We start from the raw sequence: 22806 nt of genomic DNA, 5'->3' as shown, positions 1-22806 counted from the left end.
AAGCACACAAACGCTGCAATGGAGATGGATATAGGCCTTGGTGTGTTTCTAGCTCCCTGAGTTGTTGTTGGCTGTTTTTTTTTAAAAAGAAAAAAAGCAGAAAAGGTAAATTATTAAACAACGAGAGGGTCTAGTCAATTTTGGAAATGTGTAATTGGCAACCTCAAGACAGCAATTTGAACAGAGTAATGCCATAGAAAATAGGTATCCATTTTCAGTACCACACAATGTGTAAGGGTGTGTTGGGTAGTTTATAAACATTGGAGTAGTCTTTGTTTCTCTTTCAGCATTCTGAGGAGGTGAGGTGAAAGCAGCAGAAATTATTTTCTACATGAGCAACTATCTCTTTAACAAACAAAATGTAAAAAAATTTAGATTTTGGTAATTTCAAAGCTTTTTGCAGACAATCTTATCTCCCTGCTATTTCTGAGACTCAAAGTCACAGAATAAATGCAACCTTGCATATTACAGTCCTGTTAAGTCTAATACTAATACCTCTATTTATGATGTTTACAGTTTATATATCTTTTTAGAGACATTTTTGTTCGCAAGCTAAATATATTTTACATGACTGTGTTTATGATTGTTGTGTCATTTTCTCACATGGAAGTTACTTCACAAAAACAGAATCTCACGTTGCATGGACGTGGAATCCTCATCCTGATTTTCCAAAATAGCTGCTTTGTGTGATCTAATGTCTATGATTTTTCTGATCGGTTTTCAGTCCTCCTCGGTCTGAGTATCTCTATTTTTGCCTTAGCCTGCATTAAACAAGAAATTCAGATGTTGGTAATTAACTGGAGTTCCCCTGCTGCCAGCCCAAATTCAGTTCCAAAAAACCCTGTATATTGCTACTTCTGCATTTGTTAACAATGTCCAGACAACAGGTCTGCAATTAGATTCCCATCTGTTAGGTTGAGCATTTAGCATAGCCAATGGATGCAAATGAACTTGGGTCCCTCAATGGAGTGGATCCCTAACTAGCAGTATTATATTTGAAAAGAAATTTAGCAGTAAATGACAGGGAAGAAGATGAGGCTTTTAATAATACAGCAGCTCTAAAATGTTTAAATAAAAACAATAAAATACTGTTGCTACACATGACCGTTGCTCCAACAAATCTGAAAATACATTCAAATATTCCACTGTTTTCCTCAATGTCTTGAATGCTGCGTTAAACTGAGGGGGAAAATGCTAACTGTAAATGTTAGGTATAGCACTTACTGAATAAAGTAATGCTGCACAATTATATAAATGTTAGAATTCTACACCAATTAACGTTTGAGATTCTTAAAGGAATGCTTCAAAATATTAGGTATTTTTACAGGATAAAACAGAAAAGGCAGAGAGATGCATTTTTAGAAGTTCTTGTGTTTAATCTCAAACTGCAATTTTGTATCAGTTCTAACAGCGTTATAATAAGGGATAATCCTACCAAGTCCATAGGCTGTGTGTCGGAGGATTAGCTAAAGCTTGCATATTTAAATGTTTCATTTTCTACTGGAATGTCTATAAAATAGACAGTAAAACCCACTTAAACTAATACCTGTTGAAGGGCTAAAGCAGCAAGAAAAAAACCTCTGTGCCGACTCAGATTTTCTTTAAGTACTCATTGTGTTACTCTTTTGCTTTTTCAGAATTTGCAGATGAAAAAACAAATATTTTATACACTACATGAATATAGAGTTAAAAAGGCTTTTTTCTTATGCATTAAAAATGTAATAATTCAGGTGTAAAATTAGTTTACATGTTTATATTCAATTCTTTTAATAATATTTATAACTTAGAACAAACAAAATCCTAAACTAATAGTAAAAGTTGCCTTTCTAAAGTAATACTTGCCATTATTCTGGTGCCTTAGTAAAAGGAGAAAATATTTCTACATTACAAAAACAGTCAAATGGTTTTTGGTGGAGTTTGTTATGTAAAGAGTTAAAATTTACACAGGTCAGGCTTTATTGTAGCTTCTTTTTTCTCTCTGGTAGTGGCAATGAGCACTTCAAATTGTGTTGTGACTTTCTTCAGCAGGAGTTTTGTCATAGTCACCAGTGGGATCTGGACTGCACTCCATGTTTCTTACCAAAGCAAATACTAGGGTGACAGAGAGAATCTCAAAGATACCAAAACAATTGGCAAAATTACAATTTAAATCGGGGAGGGAAGCTTCTAAGGTTACCGCCAGTGTTTTATTTCTGAATTTGGGATTTCATTGTTGTACCTGCCAGATGTAATGAGGTGGTTCATGCCTCACAGCATCTTTACATTGAAGGCAGATAAAGGGATGAGGAGATCTGTTCAAGAGCACAGAGCTTGGCAGAGAGAAAATGCGAATATTCACGTTTCATATTCTCAGCACAGAGCAGTGCAGTGGCCACCAGTTGTGCCAGCAGAGCACATCCTTGCATTGTAGAGCAGCTTGGGTTTCCCAGTATACGGCAGAGTTACAAGTAATCAGAAAGTCCCATTGGTTCACAGTTAGAGCTTTACATCACCAGGCAAGTCCACTAAGTCTTCTTTATGGCTAAAGGTTCTGAAAATAGCACTGTTCTGGTGAGGAGAGGGAGCTTTGATCATTGCTGGCTGATTGAAGAGCAGTGTCAGCAGGGTTATACTGCTCTTCCTGCTTGAGCATAGCACTCTATTGCTTGTATGCTCGGGGCAAGATGGAAACGTGCCTATTGGAAGGATGTGCCCCGCTCAGCAGAACCAAGTGTGACTTTTGCATTGAATAAAACTAAATGGACTTAGAGATTTTTTGGGGGCCCTTCAAGAAAAATTGCATCCATTTGTTTCAACCTAGCTAGCAGTGTGGGATTGCTCAGGATGAGATGTGTGCTGCTTGTCACCATGACAAAAGTGCAGATCTTTGCCTCTGTGGGATTTGACTTTTCAAGGCCTGACAGAAGATGTGTGGGATCAGAATTCCCTGCCAGGCAAGCCGTTGGTCCAAGCATGCTACACACAGGGTGGGAGCTTGTGATTGCCAGGTCCGTAGCCTGCTAATCTTCCAGATTAGTCTATGCTTTCTCCCCTGGGGGATAGAAGGCCATCAGCAGAAAGCAAGAGCAATCCGTTGCTCTTTCACTGACAATAAACAGATAGTGACAGCAGCTAGAAACCTTGTCACAGTGCTCTAGAGATCTGGGAGTGTATGTGGGCACGGTGTTTTAGTCAGTCACATTTTTCTTTCTGTTCTTAAATAGAAAATTATTCATATACACAGGTGATGAAGGGACTGCATATGGGAAGGAGGGACTACAGGAGTGCATAGGTGCATGAAGAGATTCTTCTAGCAGGAAGATTCTGGTCTGTTGCCTCTGTACTTGCCTTACACTATGCTATTATGCCATTAGTATCTCTCCTCAGGAGTAAACTGGGGGCATCCTCTGGTTCTTGTGCTTTGAAGGAAGCATTGGTTTAGGTGGACACATGTAACGCGGCACAGCTCTGGTGGCTCAGGGGAGTATCGCGTGCTTACATGCTCAGGCAGCTGGCAGTGAAGAGGTACAAGCACCGGGGGCCTCTGCTGTCAGATGGTGCAAAGGACCAGTGGCAGGAGTGAAGCCTTTCTCGGGCTCTGATGGTGGCTGTAGTCCACAAGAGGCAGCAGGTTCCACCACCAGCCCTCCTGCTGCCCCATTAGCCAGCGGCGTGCTGCCTGGGCACGGCTGGGAGCACAGACACCTCTGTGCATGGAACAGGGAACCTTTCCACACCTAATCACTTCACTTATGTTTTCAGATGATATGTCACTATTTCTGCCTTCTCAATCAGAAACCGGCAGCTCCACACCATGCTGAATGTTGTACTTTCCCCAGTTCTCTTTCTGTGCATCGTTTTGCTTGGTTTAAAGATTGGTCTCATGTGGAACAGCCTCTTCTGCTGAGAGTAGCTGTGTGTTTATGACTGGGACTAAGGTTTCTGGTGTGTGGTTCTTGCTGTAACATGGATACTTCTGGGAGTTTAAAACGAGTGCAGTTTTGCTCTTTCCCTCCTCAGATTGCACGCTGTGTAAAGGCTCACCATCTCTTAACTGGCTGTGTGCTTTCTGGGACGGTAAGCTCCTGAGGGCTGCCCTAGTAGAAGTGACAATTAGCTACTTAATCTGCACGTGTTTTCCAGAAGCAGTGTTTTCTTACCACACATGACCACTAATTTTGCATTCCTGATATCCTATTTTTGAATTTTTCTACTTCCACAGATTTTTCTTTGTTAACTTTGTGGTGTTTAATGATTTTTTTATTATTATTATTTATACCCAGGCTCTCCTCCTTTAATAATAAGCACTTCAAGTTTTGCAGCACAACGTCCACCAGCTAGCTTCTTTCTTATTTCACTCACATTGTTATTACCTGGGAGTAGGTCTAATAACAGGAGCACAGCATCAATGTCCTGCATTCAAGTAAGGAAATTAACCTAATAATTGTCTCTTAAATGTATTCTTTCATTGCACAACTCATGGGGGCGAGGGGCAGAGGTCATTTAACTCGCACAGTGATCACATTGTCATCAGCATAGAAAACCATTATCTCAGTTGGTTATAGCTAATCCTACTGATAGCGTTTTAACTGGCCTAATTTTTCTAATAAAGAAAATATTGATGAGGTAACAAAAAATGGTCAAAAGAACCTATTTAATGAACACCAACTAATCAGTGTGGCTAGAATTTCTTGGAAGAAGTGTAGACAATTTTCACCCCATTCCCACTGGAAATATACCTGGCAGCCCTTTGTAATCTCTTACTAACGTTTATCTTTTTGCTTGTTTTGTGGCACTGGAGACAGCTTGGCTTTTAGCGTTAGTTTGTTATTGCGTATCTTGCTTGCTTGCTTTCTGCCATAAAGCTTATGTCCACAATGATGTCAAAGGGGTGACGGCAGCCTATTTAGACATGACTGAGTAAGATTTGGATCAGTAGCTCAAGGACTGGTAGCAATCCAGCTATTTTGGTGTGAGTTGTGGGTTACAAAATGCACTCACCTGAGTAAGCACTGAGCTGCACTGAGCTCTGTGTGCTGTAGCTCAACCACGGGCTGCCCTCAGGCAGGCAAGTGTAAAGCTGGCTCTGGTTTACCTAAACATGCCTCAGTTACCCCTCTGCCATCTAAACATACTCTCGATGAGCTGAACTGCTTTGCTGCAGCTCTGTTTCTGTCATGCAGCCTGGTTCTCCTTAGATTTATCTAATGGAGTTGACTTTTCTGTGTTTGAACTCTGGTTTGCTACCTCCTAGGGCAGGGGCTTTACCTGTCCTGATGGTTCTACTCACAGCTTTGCATTTCCTATCTGTCCTCTGGAAAGCATCATCTGATCTCCTCCATGAATAATTGCTGCTTTGTTTTCATTTCTGAGCATGGAATACTGACATTTTGGAGGCTGCTTAGTGTTGTGGAGGCAGGAGCAGAGATCATGGGTCTAGATCAGTTAGACCTCCAAACAGCTTGGTAGCAAAGCTTCCATTCACAATGGGCTGTGTCTTGACACACAAAAAGTTTTCAGTCTCAAACATAGCTTGTAAGTGGTTCAGGCTGTATTGGATCAATACTTTTAGTTTGGTAGGAGGTTGTCTTTCAGCACCCATCCTTTGTTTCCAGAAGGCTGTTGAATTTGCTCAGTCTTTGGGAAGTCAGTGGGATGTTGCTTCGGGACAAACTGTGCATTTATTCTGACAGTCCACTCCAGGATCTCAGTTTGTGCCAGGGGGCTGCACACTATACAGGGAGGGGAAGGCTGATTGTAGCGTTTGACTCTCTACTCTCTTTGGCCCCACTTCAGACTGCCCAAGGAACCTGAGAGACAAGATAGATGCTGGTGCGTTTTGGCCATTGCATTAAAGGCCCTACTGTGACCCTCACCCTGCAGTTACACAGCCTTCCTGCACACTAGTGTGCACTGTAACTGTAGCACGTTATTATAATAATCATTATAATTATCCTCCATATGTAGTAAAAAATAATCTGATTGTTATAAAAGAGAGTTAGGATGGGAGAGAGTTAAGTAAGATGCAGGTAAACATAGATGGCATCTAGCAAGAGGTGTTCATGTGTGACACTGGTGGCACGAGAGCCCTAGGAAGAATTCTGGTTTCTGGCCTGAATGAAAAATGGGAAAGAAAAAAAAAAAAAAAAAACAAAAAAACGTAAATGTTTCACTTGTCTAGTTTATTATTTGCCTTTTGATAGCTGCTGTCTTGTTGACAAAGAGGAAGAGAGCTTCTACCCTCGACAGTTGCTTGTTATTGCTAAACTGCTATTTAGTACAAAGGAAATTCATTTACAAACTCTTTCACATTCTCTGTCACGTAGGGAATCAATATTTGAGCAAGACTGTCACCTCCAGAAGTAACCCACAGTACCAGATTCCTTCAAATATTTTTTACAGTAAGCGTTGCCCCTGGCACGTACCCTTTCCCCAGCCCCACTCCACCCTGGCTCCACTGGTCTGTGGTCAAAGTGTTAGGCAACAGTTTTTATTAACTGTAATAACAATATTGCAGAGATGGCCAATTTAAACTGAAGTCCCAGCAGAGCCCTGCATTTCACAGCTGATTCATATTGACGAGCGCTGCTTACCCTGTGAACTGTAAGCTGCTGGAATGAGCAGAGTGGCTGTGGTTTTCTTTCAAGTTACAGGATCCAAAGGCAGCAGTAATTGTTTTTGAAATGTTTCTTTTTATTATTATTAAATAAGTTCATTGTATATGTTGAAACCTGGATCATTCCTGCTCTGATTTGCTTCCCTTTTCATTGCCAGGCCTAAAGTGCAGGAACAGTGTGTGTGTGTGTGTGTTTTGGATTGCTTCTAAACTCTAATAAAAATATCCTTTCTGCAGGGAGAGGGTGCCATCTCTGCCATTTCCTCAGAAATGTGTAGTCTGTAATTAGTCAGGATTTCCAACTCAGGGTGCTAAATGGAAGAGACAGGACGAACAAGAAACCCAACAAAATAGCTAGATTTTATTTAAGTTAACATAAAAGTGCAGAAATATGTTAGTTATATATCATGACAGATTCTAGCCCAGCCTAATTCAGTTCTTCATGTGTGTATTGGCATAGGGAATCAAAGACTGTTTGAAAAGATGTGCTTACAAAGTAAGGCACTTTACCAACTGTCAGGAACTGCTTTGAAACACATCCTTACCTCTAGGTACTATTTACCTTGAGGATGTACACTGTATATGCTCTCTTCAGCTTAAAGGCCCCAGGCTTGAGTAGCGGCAGTTACTGTATCTTCCAAAAACCCTTGTAAATTATCACATATGTGCCTTGCAGCACCAGGCTGTTTACTCAGCAGGCAGACACAATGCAGCAGCATTATTAAATTTCCATGAAGTTTACCAAATTTGCAGGATCAGTAGGGTGGACCCAACAGGGAAGCTCTCCTACTGCCTACAGCACCTTTAAAGCAGCTGATGGTGCCGCTGATACTTTGCATTCTGCTGTTACTCTACTGCTGTAGCCATCTACTTAATCTCCACAGCAAAGATTAGTTTATTCGATTAAGTCTGTTCCCTATAGACCATCCCTGTAGCTCCTTGGAAGGCATCAAGACTGTATGTCTCCAACCTTTTACCAGCTAAAAAGATTCAATAAAGTAATCTTTTCCCCCTCCTTTTATATGATTGGAAAATAAATTGAAAATGAATTTCAGTTATTGCTTGTGTTTTAAATATGAGATAAAGGTCAGCCCCCTCTAGCTATCTCCATAGATGGAGATTAACATGAGCATGTTCCATTATAAAATCATATAGCAGTTTTGTAAATCTGTCAAGTCATCTACAAATATATAATTAGTCTGTTAGATTTTGAAATCAATAAACAATGACTTTTCAGTCCTGTGCCTAGAAAGCTTTGCTAGAGAGTGCTTTAGGCATAGGAGTCCAAATAGCAAAATGTTTGCACTGTATACATTAAGTTGTTCTCTGGATCTGTTTAGATGTTGAAGGTTAATTGAAAATTAGGTGTATGTGTGATTGTTTTTTAATTACCTTTTGGTTTAAACTACTTAAGAAAAGAAGCCAAATTTGAACTTGGATTTTTTATTAAAGCAGTATGTCAAACAGTGGATGTTCGAAGTGTAAACTTCCCATTTTTCTTTTCATAGTTGGCTACAGCAAGATGGTAACTGTGAATGTTTGTAAGGCAACATTCATAGACATATTTATACAAGGCATGTGTTCACCGTTTGTCATCACTGTCACAGAACATGATTTCCCAGGTCAGAAAATTGACTTCAAAGCTTGACCCTGAAGATTTGACTTGCCTGTTTGCTTATTCTGGTTCAAGATGTGATGTCAAAAGCTGTCCTATTAGTGGCACCTTTTCACATTTAGTTTGCTCAGGTTGATAATAATGATACTGGAAGGACCGCATTTTGATGTTGAAAGAGATAGGGGAAGGAGCACTGCTGAAATTGATGGTGTTGACAGTAGGAGGTGAGATTGGGAAAAGATATATTAAAATGTGGATATTACTTTAAGTGACAACAGTCCTTTGTTAAAATGTTGTACATCATCATGAAATTAATTTTATTGGTGTATCCTGTTCCTAAATTAAGTAAGATTATTTTTTTTTATAAAGTATAGGCACTGTTTATATACCAGTTGCAAGTATATATATGTGTGGTTTGAATGCAATTTTTAAAGTGACTTAATTAGAATACACTGATTAGAACGAATTACACCATGCTTCTTTTTATTATTCATTTTAGTACTGAATTTTGATATAAATAAATTAATTGTTTCTAAAGTCTATTTGCTTTGGAAATAGGCTAGTATAATTTCATCTCCAACTCTCAAAATCAGAGCTGCTATCGTTCATCTCCTGGTCATGTTACTGTGGCATTGTTATAAGTTGCTAGATATACCTAAGTGTCTGTCAGAATCCAGGGATCTCAAAGAATAAAAAAGTTTAAAATTAGAAACACTTGACAAGAAGACACTTGTGGTAGGATAAATGTCAAATCAATACCTTAATACTCACAATTGAGTGTCCTGGGTGTTAACTAATGATTACCTGTTTATTGATCTACCTCATGACTCTGAAGTACAAAGATATTTTGGTATTCTGTATTTAAAAACAGAGAAGGAAAGGAAATCTCATGCAGCATAACATTTACATTGGTGGCAGATTTCAGAGCATGCTGATAGTATGACATGGTTGAATCTACCAGTATCATTTGTTGCTAGTAAACTTAAAACAGACAGGCTTCCCATTTTAATGTGCCCTCACAACAATTACTTGATATAAGGTCGTATTCTCAAAGTTTCCAAGGTACTTAGCTGGCATAGACCACAGTGGAATGTAAAGTAGCCAGTGTGTAAGGTCACTCATAGAGGAGAATCACGACCACGAGCCTTGCTTAAGGTGCATACTTCATCAGCCCTTCAAGTCCCATATTGTATATTAACAATAGGTTTCACTTGCCAATTTAGAACACTTACTATTAAGAATAATTTCGTTCCCTACGTTTGCCTGTTTTTATAATTTTGCAATGACTAGCACTCACACTTACTTCATTTTTTTTTTCTTTGTTCTTACCATTTTAGCTGATGCAAAATTCCCTTTCCATTAACATCCCAGATTTATAAAGTCATCCATTACTTCTCTAAGTGTTTGTGGATGCTGATCCCTTCGCACTGTCAGGCAACACCTGAAGCTGCCTCTCTGTGCACAGTGCTTTCCTGAGGTGTGGTGCAGGCTGGCTAGAGACGATGCTGCTGTTGAGGGGGTCTGCAAGCTTCTGAGCATCATAATTGTAATTTCAGTCTTGGGAATTGTTATATTGGATTTTTAGGATTTTTTGTCTTTTTGTTTTTTGATGTTCACTGTGTGGTGCATTGGGCTTTGGTTTTTCTTGGGGGGTGGGGGTGGCTGTTTGTTTTAAATAGTATCTTCCTGTGCAGTTTATACAAGCTTTATCTCTGTAAGTACCAGGTGAATGTGCTCCCAGGGCCGCTGGTGTCTGTTTTAATTGATCTGGCAGAAAAACAGGTGGGGTACCAGGCGGGGCGGACACAGGGGACAGGTAAGGGAGAGAATGGCTGACCAGTTGCACCATGGTCAGGGTCTGGGGCAAATCTGGAGTGGTGTTCACTTGGCGCAACAGCCACTTTAGTCCTGTGGCAAATATTCTGATTTTCAGATGGTTATTGGTTACACTTTGTGTGCACTATAAAATTCTAGTCCTAGAATGCAACTGAAGTGCTCAATTTTAATAGGTTGTTTGATACAAAGTAGCTATTTCAGAATACTACTTCATGCCCAGCAGTAGCAAAAGCAGACTGACTTTGGCAAAATAGCCGACTTGGGAATACATACGTAATTCTGGGCAGCGTTTATGTACCTGTTTACGTCTGTGGTCTGCAGAACCTGCATTTTCTTAGTGTGCACTTCACATTGTGCAGAGAAGTATAAAGCAGACCTATAGTAGCCCTGTAGAAATAGTCAGATTCTGCTAGCTTTGCTTAGAAGTACGTTGCAATCACATTAAAAAAAACAAACAAACAACAACAAAAAAAAAAACCAACCCCAACGAACTTAAATGCATGAATATGATTGCACAATTGGACCTAGTAGGCAAACATCATCAAACTGTTGGTGGGGTTTGATGGAATTAAGCATGACTAATGGTCTCTCTTTATTGATGTAGCTGCCTAACCCATGTAAAAGTGATAAAATGTCATTTAAATCAAGACAATTACTCAGGAATATGTTACCTAAGGATGCTGTATCATACTGACTTAGCCTGTGTGTGTACACAAATATATGTATATAAAATTCATTGAGAGGCCCAGGGTGCTTAAATGCTGCAATTGTTGCATAAAGGCTTAGGTGAGACTAAATCACAGTCCATTCCCTTGATTATTCCCTTAGAAATTACTGTTTGAGTAGGAATGTTATTTAAACTGCAAACAGTAAATACCCAATCTTCATACTGTTTGTTCCACCCACCAAATTTTCATTTTCAAATTAACAAAAGATTGTGACACCTTTCCAATGAAGACATGTTTGGGAGGGGGAAATATGTAGAACTAAATCAGTAAAAACCTATTAGGGGTGGCACACACACTTCAGATGTAATTAGACAGTTTTGTCTTCAAGAAAAGTCACATTGACTTTAAAAACTAAACAAGTCCTGAATGATATGCTAATCATGATGCATCTCTTTGACTAAATGGTTAAGTTTTTAAGCAGTTTTCTTTGCTTAAATAGTTCACATTAAGTTCTTCCTTCCTTACTTTTTTTTTTTTTCCCCTTACTCCCCCTAAACAGAGTTGGTTGGTCAAGTTGATCTCTTGTTTGAAATTCAATCAAGGGCATTAAAGTGTAAACCAGTTGGAAAAACAAATTGCTTAGGGAAATCATTTGCTTAAACAACAACAAACAAGCACTGGTAATCTTCTTACAGAAATTAATGAAGGGAAAACCCCCTCAGCTTGGGTGGATAATGATCCTTAGCTATCATGTAACAAGCCTAGAAGGTTTAGGGAGAAGGTGAAAATTAAGAAAGCTGGATTAAACTGAACTTCCAGAGGAACAAAAAGAAATTCAGGATAAACATCAGTCCTCCCAATTTGAGATTGAAAAGTAGTTCTGAACTGAAAGGAGCTTAATCCTTTATGCAAATCTGGTTTAACATTAAGTTTTTTATTTCTACTGTATGGCTAATAAATACTTTAAAATAATTCAGACAACTATCTTGTTTATAGTTGCTTTATGCAATGAAAGTTTTTTCATCACGTAGAGCTATAAAACTGGTAAATGTAAATAAAAAAACCCCTTTACCTCTGTCTTCTTATGATTGTCTTTAATGCTTATTCTTTACTAATTAATCTCTTCAAATTATTTAACCACAAAATTGAGATCTCTTCACATTAGAGCCTACCCCAGAGGATATTCATAAGGGACTTCCTGATAACTCAACAAAATTTAATTAGTTTTCTCAGTACCTACATGTTTGTCTTTTAATGATGATAGGAGCTACCTTTGCTTCCACTATAAAACAAAACTTCCATTTCAGTCAGTCCTTATTGAAACAATCAACTACTATTATGCCATGTGTACTTTCACTTACAAAATAATACCAGCTATTTCAGTAAAAGTTTTTAATTATCCTATCTCTGTTTAATGTGGAAAAAGATCATTGAACCGCTGCAGTTAATTCTCTTCCTCCCCCAATAAAAGAGTGCTCAAGTTGTCTTCTGATTTTTCCCTTATCTTAAGACTCATCATTTCTCGAGGTTTGTTTTAATTCAGTGGAAGTGCTGAAAAGCCAAGTGATGGAAATACATGTTTTGTAACTCTGCTAGGACAGGTGGAACAATTCTCTGTCAAAATATCTTATGAAAGCTTTACTAATAAAATGAAAAAGTGATATTTGGGGATCTGGGCTCCATCCCTAGGTAGACCCTGGGGGAAGCCAGCTGGCAGTCTTTACCCACTGTAAACTCAATCCTAATACAGTAGAAGTTGTAAGTGGATGTTCATTTAGGCTCTAAGCCCACAAACACTTACAGGCACACTCAGATTTATGGGACTATTTGCAGTGTGTCGAGTTAACCGCATACCTAGGCATGGCTTTGCAGGATTGGAGCATTGCTTTCTCTAGTCATACATAGCTCACCTGTTGTCAGAGGAATGGTGACATCAGAAGATGTAAGAATTTGAGGGCATCAGCTGGACAGGTCTGAAATGTACTACACACGGTACGAAGCCTGCTGAAAAACATTATTTAATCTTGAGGGATAGAGGGGGGGAAGAGTGCAGGGGAAAATTGCCTTTAAAATCAGAGCAGTAATAATTACTTCAGAGGTTCCCACTGTGCTATCACCTTGCCATTAAGCCTGATGTTCTCCTTTCACAGAATTTCTCCTGGCTTATTCTCAAATACATTTAAAGTGTTAAGTAATATGAAGTCAATGAAGCTGGTCATATAAGTTCTTAGAGACTGATTGTTTTACATTTCAGTGTAGATTAGATCAGACTGAGTAGAAGTCACTTCATATGAAATATCCCCCAGTGTGTAATCTATTGATTTAATTTTGTAGCCTCAATCTAAAATTTAAGTGAGAAGACTGAAATAAGTCCTTCCCATCTACTTCATTGAATCTCTCTTCATGGCTCGTCAATAATTCCTTATATAAACAGACAGGAAATTGTACATGTTTTGAAAGCTTGAGTAGCTGTCTAAAATATTCTAGTTAAAATCTGTTTATTCCTGTTCTTTCTGAAAGGACTTCCAAGAATATTAGAAGGAATTTTTGAAATTGTGCTTAAAATAATGATCATACCAGTGTTTACAGAGCTTTTGAATTAAAAGCCCAGACTTCTACAAGATTTGCCTTCAGATTTCTCTTAAGTAAGAAAAAAATATGCCTTCAACATAGCATTTGTAAGAAGCTGTTTCCCTTTCAACCACATCAATATAGAAACAGAATTATACTAAACCATGCCTCTTTAAACTGGCTTATCTGGTCCCTGTATCTAGAATCTCAAGCACTTCCAAGTCTGTAAGGCATTTACTCTCACAATATCCCTGCCCAAGTAGGGCAATACGGTTGTCCTTCTTTGACAGTCAGGGAACTGGGGCACAGAGAGTCTCAAGTCTTGATCCTCAAAGACATTCAGATGCGTTTCTTACAAAAATATAGGTTTTCATTGTGAGTTAGGAGCATAACAGGAGTATGGTTTCTAAATACATTCGAGTATCTCAGCTTGAATGATTAGATTCTCACAGAACAGGGATTTAAACTGAGTTTCCCAGATCTTGGGCTTGATGCTTTAACTACTGGGCCACTCTCTTCTGTAACCATGCTCCTGCAGATTTATGCCGGAATCTTACGGTGGAGCGGATGAAATGGAGGCATGAAATATGTTCATGGTTAGAGATGCAAGTGTCCCTTGTACCCATAGCATACTGCACCTTGTATTTTCTCATTTGTTTCGGTGTCCAGCAAAACTTAGACATGAACCAAGAGCCCTCCAGCTGCCCTGATAAATAGGAATACATTCATCCAAATCATGGCCAGCCAAGTCCAGATTTACTGTCTGCTTTCCCTTGAAGCCCTAATAAATCGGAATGCAACGCGTGATTGATGCAGTGTAGTCTAAGTCAAATGGCTCTTAACATAAGAAAGCTAGTAGTTCAAAGATTTTGATGTTCAGAAGAAGAAGTAAATATAGTAGCATCTGTTAATCTTACAAGTTATCTAGCACATCTGCCTATGATTTTTACTTGCTGAGTAAAGTTAATGCGGGGGTTATTGTGATCCTCTTTAACATTTGCTCTGGATGTTACATTCCAAGAGAAACCGTGTGCAGACAAGCAAAAATCTGGGGTTTCTTTTAGGGAAGAGACCTAGTCCAAGATGCCTGTAAATTAAAGATAGGAAGGACTACAAATGACCAAGCAGGTGAGCAGTCCACATCACTTAAGTGCTGTTAGCTATACGTTTCAGCTTGTTCTTGCCAGCTTAAAGTTCTGCATTAAAAATGTGTGTATATACAGGATCTAGGAACTGTTGCAATGAAACATCATTATTAGTACACTAAAATCCTAATGCGCTATACCTTTTCTTTATGTACTACCAGTTCTGGTCTTCAGTTTCACTCTTCAGAGGATACTTATCTCAATAGATAAACAGCCCTTTTTAGCTTTCAGACAAGTTTTGGACTCAAGTAGGCTTATTGATGTGACTATTTCTGATTATTGTCTACTCAGCTCTTATGCCAGGAGCTAAATTTACTTGGTCAGTCCATTTCTAATTTCTGTTGGCCAGCAAGATGAGAATCATAATTGTAGCTCTCACCTTCCTGCTCTTATGAAAGACTCAGAGATTTTAGCTGGTCCTCAGAAGCTCTATTTTTATAGAAGGTGTAATTAAGAAAGTAAGAAATGCTCATTTCAAATGCTAAATTACTGAAAGCAAATGCCTATAATGGAACTTTAGATACCCACATGAAGCAATTGTTAAACTCTACATTCTAAGCTTGACTGTTGTCACATATGACGTACAGGTTGCTGCCTGCAAATAACCCAAGCCAAAAAGAGGTTGGCAAATTGATTCTGAGAGAGCTCAAATGCTTGCAGTTCTTGGATACTTCAGGCATGTTATGTGGAGTATAACGGCCAAATCTCAGACAGCTGAAATTCAGACAGAATTCAGATAGCTGTTTCCATGGGAAGAAGGTGTCTTGGACTTTTTTCTAAATAATTTCTTTTCTCATCTTTGACACATTATTCCTAAATGGTCTCATCTGGCACTGTCAGAATTGGACATCTTTTATGTCGCCATAACTAGACAGCAAGACTTATCGAAGTTAACCAAATAACTTGTAAATTGGCTTATTTGGGACTGTATTTGTTGGTGAAGGTTCAGAGCTGCCTGCCTGCTAAAGGTGAGAGCTGTAGTGCTTCCACGGAGCTTGGGCTGCTCTGTGGCAACCAAGGCTTACTGATAAGAGAGAAATGCTGGCTATTATGATACAGTGAAGGTTTTTATACTCATTTTATTGAGTCTATAAAGCACAAGGAGGGTTTGGCTTTGAGGAACAATCCCAGTATTCCAGAGGTAGACCCCAGTGCATCCAAAAGTAGGACTGATAGCAGGTAATAATTTAACCTATATAAATCTTTTCTATGCTAGTGGCTCAAGCTTTGGATGAGCTCTAATCATCCAGGAAAATCTAGTAGGTTCTGCTTCAGACTGTGAGACCCTTACCAAAGGGACTCAGGCTTTCTGTAAGAAATCTCTGTCTAGTTTATCAGGAATTCTTGGATGATTCCTAAAGGTGTCTATAATGTTCTAACTGCCAATGTTTTTGCTGGTTCCTGTTTAATGCTCTGTTTTGCATGTTACTCTATGTGGGAGCTTTCCTAAATTCACTGCTACTGCAGAGCTGGCTATGCTGACTGAGAAAAAGATCAAGCTGGAAGGAATACTCTAAATCTGGTGTTCCTTTGTGGTCAGATAGACCTGTATTATGGACCACAAAGGAACAAAATTTAAAAGGTCTTTCACTTCTGTTTTCTCACCGCTGTTTGAGTAGGTTATTGCAGGACTGAGAAAGCATCATCGTATTAGTACCTTGCTATAGGCAAAAGTCTTCTCTAGGACTTTAAACTGTTCCTGGGCACTTGTGGAACCCAGGTATCTTTCTGTAAATCAGGACCAGGGGTGTGATCTTTGAGTAAAAAACAAATAAAAACGGTTTAAAAAAGACTAATTTGTATATGCTTTTGGTATAATTGTAACATGTAATATACTTATAATGTGTAATTATTCAAATTTTGCAGATGGGGGAACTGAGGCACAGAAAACGTTATGTGAGATAACACAAAGGTTTAGTGACAAAATTGCTCTTTTCTGTTTCTCTAAGCTGTAAGAAAGCTGCCCTACTCTTGATCATAGTAATATGTGTATGATAACTCAAATATTTCCCCAGCATGAATCTCATGTTGTTTTGAGCTTCTTTTGTACCTTCATTATCCACTTAAAGGCAGTTAAAAATCACCTGAGTTCTATGTATCCTGCAAATCCATACTTTGGGAGGAAGTTTTGGAATATCTCATGTGTCTGATTTCTATTTAAAATATAGTTGTCAGTTAATTCATTTTCACATTTAATAACCTATACAGTGCATAACTGTGATTGCAGACTGCAACCTCAATTTTTCACATTTATGGGCTTTCTTGTATATTAATCTAATGAAAAGTAAAGATTGGGCAGTTGCATGTAAAACTTCATAAATAACAGTGCTTGAGGCTGCTGCCTGAGTTGTGAAAGAAACACTGTTTTTCTCCTATGACATGAAGCTTTAAGGACTTTATGTCCTGATCAAGAAGGAGTGCTTTAATAAGCATCCATGTTAGAGGGTTTGTGCTGTGTAAGCTTGGTACAGACCATATGGGCAAAAAGGCACATTGTGTGGTGACAACTGCCCTGCTTGTCATCCCCAATCATACTTGCTCTAATCCTTGTTTTAATTTACTCTGCTTGTACAGCACCAATCCTGCCAGTGCGGTCCTTAGGGTCCCTTCATTCCTGCCATTTATGACAAGGAATATGCAAAGGCACAATTATTCATCCACTAAGGTGACAGAGAAGGGCTCTGCTTGGGAATATGTTCCCAGACTTGCAGCATCGTAATGTCAGTTGTTAAAGCACTTTGCAGTTGCAAACAATTCTTGAGAGACTTTTTTTTTTTAATATAAATATTTTTGAACACAGAAGTGCTAAGACTAAATGAATCCTTATTAATTAAGAAGTGCAATGCTGGAAAGTTTTTATACATAACGTTCTCCACACTTTGCCTTTTATTCAAATTGGTTGGTTTTTGTCTTTCCCTCTCCACTTAATTATTGTGCTCTTATCATTTGTTTAACTTCAGACAAAGGACAGTATGTTGAGCCACCCTTATTAAGTCTTACAGATTGTATGTTGTTTATATTCTGCTGTACACTGCATTCCAAAATGGACAAAAAAAAAAAATCAACAAAAACCCCTCAAGTGTAGCATTCAGCCTCTCAAGTCCATGATGTATTTCATTTGCTACGGTCAGAGCAATTTTAACAATGCCTTTCATTTTCTTATAGCCTAAAATGATTTTCTTTCTGTGAGGCCATTCTCCAAAACTTCTCTTCCCCTTTCAGGGTATCATTTGCAATTTAAAGCTAACCTGGTGAGTGTACTCACAATAGGCTTGCCCATAAAATGGTTCAAGGCCTGCCTGCATGCCTAATGAGGTTGATGTTGAGCTATTTAGCTCTTTGTCCTTCCATAATATCTACTTAATGCAGTTCAATGGGAGTGGATTGTTAGAAGCATTAAAGATTCTATTAAGTCTTTACTAAAGCCACTCTATTCTAGTCCAGCTGTATAGTGGCAAGAGCATTAAATTTGAGAATGTAGTGGGAACAAGGGGCCTGAAAAAGCACCTATAAAAAAAGGACAAATTTCCTAACGAAGTAAGACCACACTCAATTTAAGACCTGTTACTTTTGTATCTAGATCTAAAGAGTTTCTCAATGTGCATCTCGCAGTGTTCTGAATTAACTTGTTTCCCTTAATGTATGAACAAGGTACAGTTTTAAATCTTCATCTATTTCCAAAGCACGTGAGTATGTTTTTGCTTCGCCACACTATTGAAAACAAATAATGTTGTAATTTTAATCTTGGAGAAACTACCACATTCTTGCAAAGGCCTCCTTTAGATAACATTTAAATGCAATGTGTTTTCCCATTTGCTTAAATACTGTAATGAGATTGGTCTGCACCATGGATTCAGAAATCTCTGCACTTTGGGGGAAGATAAACAACACTTCTGACAAAAAATATTCATTCAACACATTGTTTTGCTGAAGGGATTGTTTTTTATCAGGCCTGTATGGTGCTAGCCACCAGCATTGAGAAGAGGGAAGAAAAAAAAAAAAGAAGAAGGGGTAGAATGGCCAGGATTTCACACAGTTGGCATTGACGTGGCTTGAAGAGGCAAGCACTAAGCTGTCTTTTCAACCATAGTAAAAACCCTCCATCTGGCCACCCTGAAACTCTGTTAGCTTGTTCAACTCGCTGTCGGCTGATTGGGCTTTGTGAAGCAGAAGTAACAACATCAATAGTATAAACCCTTGCCACTTGAGAGTATTACATTTCATTTCATGCTTGACTTAATCAAAACTGGGGAAATGAAATTTACACCTTTTTGATGTTCTTTTCCCTGCTGTTTAAGGAGAAGAATCTTAACCCATTTGATCTTCACATGCACCCAATAAATGACCAAATATGCCAAGCTGCCAAAAGCAGACGGCTGCCAGTTGCCAGTTTATGTCAGGTCACTGTGAGAGAGCTTAATGCAGAAGGTCTGGAGTTTCATACCAGATACCTCAATTTGCAGTATGGTCTTTTGGTTGCAGCGTCAACAGTTTAGCTCCCCTCCCTATTAATATTAAACTATTATAAAGAAAGCAAAAATGTCATTTTTACTGGAGGGAAATATGTTAGCAGGCGGCTGTTGCATGACAGAGTCAGGAGAGAGTGACAGAGATGAAATGAAGCTGGGTTTGAATTGCTTCTTCAAACCCTTGACATTTGTTCCTTTCTTTTCTGGCTCTGATCTACACGATATACACGGTTGTTGTTGTTGTTTTTCCTGCTAATAACAAGACAGTGCAGTGCCGGATTAGAGATCGAGCGAGTGAAAAATGGGACTGGTGATAACATTTTCCCTGTGCCCGGGGGGAGGCTCATTAAGCACGAGATCAGATCGCTACCAAAATACATACATAAATAAAATCAACAAGTAACAAAGTTTTCTCTTGCAACTTGCTAATGGAGAAAGCTTTTGGTTCAGCGAACGTGGGCCTGGGAAGAGGCCTCGCTGCTGGCCGTGCTGCCCCGGGCTGGCTCAGCAGCATTGCTTGGCCTTCATGGCTGCTTGGCCTTCATGGCCACGCCATGGCTGCGGGGCACCTCAGGGAGGGCTCGTCACCACCTGTGCTGGCGTGAACCTGCACGGCAAAACAAACAAACAAACACCACGCCACAGCTTTCTGCCTTGCCGGACATTGTCCTGCTCTCCTAAAAGACCTTTTGCCTTTTGTCAAGGGCCCTTGTTTATGACTTGATGAAAACATTTGTAATAGATCATCAAATACTGATACATTCTGTGGGACAATATCCCATTTGTTAAATATAAATTAACATTAACATAGATCCCCTGTCGCAAAAAGGCAAAGGGTTTTGACACCTTTTCAGCAGGACAGGCCGGGCCCCAGCAAAGAAAGCCAAGGGCCTGTAAAGGAACTTGTCCCAAATGGTGATCCTTGCGGCTCTTGTGTGACAAGGTACATAGTTTCTATTCAGGAACAGGCAGATTATCGGTTACTATAGTTTCCCTAATGCTCAAATGGAGCTAAGGCCTAAGCTGAACAGAATAGGTTAAAAGGTGCCGATGTTTGGGCCTGCGAAACCACATGTTGAGAGTCAGAGACCAAACAAAACAAAGAGCACATCTCTCTGGTCTTTGATGTCTTCTCTGAGGGACGCGGAGTGAGAAGAACTCCACCATGCCCCCCGCGCCCACCGGCCCGGCCGGACTGGGACAATGCGGCAGGGTGGGAGCACGGGCACTGCGGGGCAGCCGGTGCTGCCAGCTCCTCCACCGTGGAGGAGGAAAAAATCAAGGACCTTTTCCTAGAGGAAAGCGACGAGGGGCTGTCACGGCCTGTCTTGGAAAATCCTTGTAACCGCACATGTTTATTCCCCCGTTTTTTTTCCCCCTACAAGACATGCGCTGTGGTCTCAAACACAAACAAACTCAGGACCCTTGAAGTACTAAGTTTAACTAGACTTAATTTGCTGTTTTCTGCATGTGTTTCCTTTTAGTCTGTCCTTTAGTATTCCGTTTGTGTTGTGTGCTTTAAAAACTCTTTACAGCGCTTCAGCTAACAGCTTTTTATTTAGCTGCCTGCCTCAGTGTCTGCTTTGAATCCGCTGTGGAGCTGGTGCAGTGGCTGCTCTGCGCTCTTGCATGAATCACTGATTCTGCTCTTTTTTTCCATTTGTGAGTGTACAATGTTTTCAAACAATTCATATTCACCATAAAAATGTTCCATGTTGGATATCCCCTGATAGCACAAGCAATGCCTTTGCATTTTTCATAAGTGAGATTAAAATACCCACTACTTGCGCTCACAATGTAGGTTTCCTCCATTCTGTTGAAACTCGGTTTAGTATTTTAATTTTTTATTAAAACTCTTGTAAGCAAGATAAATGTGCATCGGCACTGAAGGGAGACTGCCAGCTTTGATAGGTTATATTGCCACAATTTGCTGCTGCTCTTTAAGTATTCTGGCACTCGAGATCCAAGTATTATGCAAAGCAAAATTAATCAGCACCTGCATCTTTTAAAATAATAGAATTCATGAATTCTAAAGTTTTATCAGCGTTATTGTAATTCTGATTGTCGTCAGTTCTTTATACCATTATAGAAAAATATCTAATTGTAACAACTGTATTCCTATAGTGAACATATTACTTGAATTCAAACCCTAACAATGGCAATAGGATAACTGTCCTTGAATTTGAGCCTTTTGTGATACATCAATAGGCTTACAATGTGCTGAATTAGCAGGCATATTAATGGGCAGATGCAGCACCAGCCCATTCTTTTTACCCAAATCTTCTTATGCAAATACCCCATGAATCCAGTTCAAAGAGCTAGCTTTAAAATGAGCTTCTACACACATTCAGATGGGTCCTTTCACAACCAGCAATGGGACTTAGATAGAAAGTGACATGAGAAAAGTTTAGACACTTGTTTTTATAACTGAACATGATCTTGTTATCATAATCTGATACTGGTAACTGGCATGGTCTGGTTGTAGAATTTTAAGCCTTTAACAGAGGGAGATAATCTAGGCCTTTGTGCTACAATGTACTGAATCCTGCACTTGGTGAAAGCTATCAATGAGAATCGCAGTTCATGCTTTTTCAAACAAAACTTTTTCATGGTAAAAGCTTTTATCCTATGATAATTACTTAACTGATTGTAGCGGTGCCTTTAACGTTAGTGAGCTCATAACAAGGGCACATAAAAAAGGTTGCATTATTTTAGAATAAATAAATTATCAAATAAACAAGTTTTGTTTGCTTGTTGAACTAAATGGTAATGAGGTCATTATTAAAAATGCTAATGCACAGCAGCATGGCTAGTAAAAGTTAATGTATTTTGTGATCTTTCTTTTGTTTGCTGTGTTTCTTGTGATTATTTCTCATCGACAGCATCTGGGTGAGAGTGGTTTTAATGATTTAATTGCATATTTAGGAAAACCTGCCAAAGGAAAAGAAGGAGAATAGTTTTACTGAGTTGTTGATGTTGAAGACCCTTCCTTTAAAGCTATTTTAAGTTTGCCTGCCATTTCAATGAAAACCTATGGTTTTCTAGGTGGTAGTTTGGATTTTTTTAAACAGTTTATTTTAAGAAGTCCAAAAAATGGTGAGAAGGAATTTCATGTTGACATTTCCCATACATGCTGACCAAGCTTCATTAAAGCAATGCTTGCTACAGAATATTCTATAAGAAGTATAAAGACAACTGAGAATTGATTCTCAGCTGGAGCAAATTGGCATAACTAATTGACTTCTGTGGATCTGGTCAACACTGTTTCAGCCTTGGCCAGTGTGTGGAGTTGATAGATGTAGATAATTTAAGCTACAAGAGATTATTGTAAAAAATGAGGGGGGAAATAATCTGCTCTTATATCATTGCATTTAGAGAATCAAATGTATATTAGATTAGTCCTGTACAGCATTATTGATTGGTTTATATTTATGATTCTTTATAATTTTTTTCTGAAATGAATATTTATAGTATGTTCTGAAGCATTAATGAGGAGATTCTTATACCAAAATCCTTCATGCAATAGATGACCATAAAAGCAAGTGTATCTTTTAAACAGTTATTTTCAGAGCAATAGAAAAATTTCATATAGACGCATACTGGCAAAAATATTATGGGTTGTGCTTCATGGAGGAATGCTTTAGTAAGATTTAATGGTAGCAGACATAAGAGTTCCACTTAAGTGTTCTTCCGGACATTTTGTGTTCCAGCATTAATTAGCAGCATTTAGGGACATGAATACATTTGATGAATGTTTTGATTTTTAGTATTGTTTTCTATGTACTGTAAACCTGCAATAATAAACTCATGTGCTGAAAGAATCTTTCAGATTAATGTATGAGTACACAGAGGGACTAATTCTGAATTCAGATGTATGTATGTAGACCCTTCCTGTCTCAATAAGATA

At 38.8% G+C, this 22806-nt stretch overlaps 1 long non-coding RNA gene across 1 annotated transcript in view; it reads left to right on the top strand.

Moving 5' to 3' along the window:
* LOC308053575 overlaps positions 1 to 22806 on the top strand; it is a 112605-nt gene that overhangs the window by 9314 nt on the left and 80485 nt on the right. The window contains exon 1 of the long non-coding RNA XR_013923670.1: positions 1 to 22806. This exon is cut by the window's left edge and continues 9314 nt beyond it; it is cut by the window's right edge and continues 63818 nt beyond it. This is a non-coding gene — a long non-coding RNA (uncharacterized lncRNA).

The sequence above is a fragment of the Falco punctatus genome (assembly GCF_963210335.1).
Source record: "Falco punctatus genome assembly, chromosome: 14".
NCBI lineage: Eukaryota > Metazoa > Chordata > Aves > Falconiformes > Falconidae > Falco > Falco punctatus.
This window is presented reverse-complemented; position numbering and strand designations above follow the sequence as displayed.